Genomic DNA, 2,999 nt, shown 5'->3' on the forward strand with positions numbered 1-2,999 from the left:
TCTTATGTTTTACGGAGTCGTGGCTCTGTGAGGACATCCCGGACTGTGCGCTCAAGCTGGAGGGTTTTCATCTGCTGCGCGCGGACCGGCAGGCCTCTCTCTCTGGTAAGACCAAAGGTGGAGGTGTCTGCTTCTACATTAATAGTGGCTGGTGCACAGATGTAACAGTGATTGCTCAGCACTGCTCTTCCTCTCTGGAATACCTTTTTATTCACTGCAAACCGTTTTATTCTCCGCGGGAGTTTGCTTCATTCATCCTGGCCGCTGTTTACATCCCGCCAGATGCGGATGCACAGGCAGCTCAGTGCGCACTCGCGGAGCAGATACTGCACATGGAGCGGACATTCCCGGACTCTCTCATTATTGCTCTTGGGGACTTTAACAAAGCCAATCTGAGCCATGAGCTTCCCAAATACAAGCAGTATGTTAAATGCCCGACCAGAGAGGAGAGGACATTAGACCACTGTTACAGCACGATCAGCGGGGCCTATCGTGCGGTGCCCCGCGCTTCACTCGGACTTTCTGACCACGTCATGATCCACCTGATCCCCGCGTACAGACAGAGGCTGAAGCTCTCCAAACCTGTCGTGAGGACAAAAAAACTGTGGAGCAACGAGGCTGTGGAGGAGCTTCGCACGTGTTTGGAGTCTACAGACTGGGACACAATGAAGGCTGCTTCTAACAGCTTGGACGAGTTTACGGACACTGTCACCTCCTATATCCACTTCTGTGAGGACAGCATTGTGCCATCACGCACCAGGGTGAGTTATAACAATGACAAACCCTGGTTTACTCCTAAACTCAAAAAGCTGTGGCTGGAATAGAGAAAGGCGTTCAGAAGCGGAGACAGGGACTGCTACAGAGAGGCCAAGTACAGGTTCACCAAAGAAGTGGACATTGCTAAACACCAGCACTCTTAGAAGATGCAGCAGCAGATCTCAGAGAATGACTCGGCCTCTGTGTGGAAAGGTTTTAGGAATATCACCAACTACAAGCCTAAAACCCCCCACTCCACTGATGACTTGCTCTTGGCCAACACCCTTAACGACTTTTACTGCCGTTTTGACGAGCCATCAGGCAGCCTTCACACCTCCAACGGCCCCAACAATAGAGGCACTTTGGACACTCATTCCCCCACTCATATGTGACATCATCAGGACTTTAAAATGAGGAAATCCCAGGCGGGCGTTTCCCCACACCTGACCCTTAGGACGACTGAAAAGACAAACAAAGTAAGTATGAACAAATGACTTAATCTGTAACATAATAAAATATAAAGAAACATAACTTAGTATTTGTCTTAATTTGCAGAATGTTTGATTTGCCGGCAACAGAACGCTTACACAAACAAACCCGGGATAGTGAGTGAAGCAATGTTACTTGACAAATAGCAAATCATAGCAAATACATAGAAACAGAATAATGTGTACAATGTGCAAGAAAAGGTAAACACATATGGGACAAATGGAGAGCATTGCAACTGCTCCTCCACTTTGTCACAGTGCGACTGTTGTTTGTAAATGAAAACTTATCCCAACTACATGTGCTGCTGACCTTTGACCTTTTCTTTAGGTGCACAGAGGCCAGAGGAGTCTGTGGAAACATCCAGAACTGAGGCAGTGCTACAGATGTCTTCAAATAAAGTGGTGTATTATCCATGGATGCGTTCCATTCCTGTTTAGACCTGCTCGCTGTCAATGGGCTTCATTCCATTTCAGACTGCCGGTGGTCGGCTGTGATCTAAACTCAACATGGCTCCTGTGTTAGAAGAGCCTCTGATTTTAAAATATGCACATTGAATAGTTTCTTTCCAGCACTATGGAGCTACCAGCCCAGTATATGTAGCCCACAGTAGATGGAGTTTTCAAGCTGGACTGACAAACATCAGGACTCATGTGATCCCTACATGTGGACCTTTCACAGATGGATCCAAGTGCAGATTCAACTCTGCATTACATTTGACTTCAGCTGTTACACACTTTCATTTTCTAGCTGTGTCACTTCCTGCTTTTTGGATCAGATAGTTTATCCATGTCCACAAATGTTTGGCTGCATATTTGTATCATCTATATTTTCCAGTCTTCATGCAGCCGATATTTCATGTGAACTCCAATCTGCCACCTGCCATCACGTTTTCAGGGTTCATTCAGTGTTGGAAATGTAGGACAAACAGCAGCACATGTTCTCTAAATGTTTGCAGTCATTTTTAAATGACGCTGATACTACATGAGACATTTTCCACATTTATTGTCTTTGAACAGAGAATAATAAAGCCATCAAACATATACAGGCTTCTGCAAATACAAACTTCTGTGGTGCATTTGATGACCTGCAGAGGAGAACAAGTCGGGCTTTTCAGCCCTAACACAACCTCTTTGTTCTCAATACTACAAAACCTTAAAAGGCTGATATGCAAGTTTGCATGAATCACCAGCACAGTTGTGTTTGTTTCTAGTGTAGTTATAAATAAGGTGATCAAATATCTGCTGACTGATTAGATCCAGTATCTATTACAGATGAACTGGACATCACAGCATGTTGTTAATCCGTCATATCAAACTAAACAGTGTTGCTGGTGTAAATATCCTCCAATAAAGTCAGATGGGCTGAGGGCTGCTGTTGCCAGGTAACACTTGATGTCACACTGGATCTTCTGATCTTGAGCATCGTAGCGCTCGGAGTCTGATGTTGGCTCATGTGTTGTCAAACACCAACATGACGTTCTACTAGTCACGGCCTCACCTTCACCCACTGATGCTGATCACACAGACCCACTAATAGAACTGTTTTATCAGGTTTATGCAGCATCACCATTAATGTCACATTTAATCAGACCACATTTACATTACAAGCCCACTACAACCATTATCAACATGTTAAATTACATTATACATCTGCACTGATTTAAAGCGCCACTATTTTAACCTTCATTTCTTCATCTTAACAGTTCATTCCTCAAATGAAGCAAAAAAATGTACCAACAAATAATTTAATCTTTA

At 44.2% G+C, this 2,999-nt stretch overlaps 1 long non-coding RNA gene across 1 annotated transcript; it reads left to right on the forward strand.

The window, feature by feature from the left end:
• The first annotated feature begins 1,186 nt into the window (after positions 1 to 1,186).
• LOC120737803 lies at positions 1,187 to 2,316 on the forward strand. Its single transcript, XR_005696838.1, has 2 exons — positions 1,187 to 1,232; positions 1,573 to 2,316. It is a non-coding gene; the product is annotated as an uncharacterized LOC120737803 (long non-coding RNA).
• The last annotated feature ends 683 nt before the right edge of the window (positions 2,317 to 2,999 follow it).

This window comes from Simochromis diagramma, unplaced genomic scaffold, assembly GCF_900408965.1.
Source record: "Simochromis diagramma unplaced genomic scaffold, fSimDia1.1 OVJJ01000016.1, whole genome shotgun sequence".
NCBI classification, from domain to species: Eukaryota; Metazoa; Chordata; class Actinopteri; order Cichliformes; family Cichlidae; genus Simochromis; species Simochromis diagramma.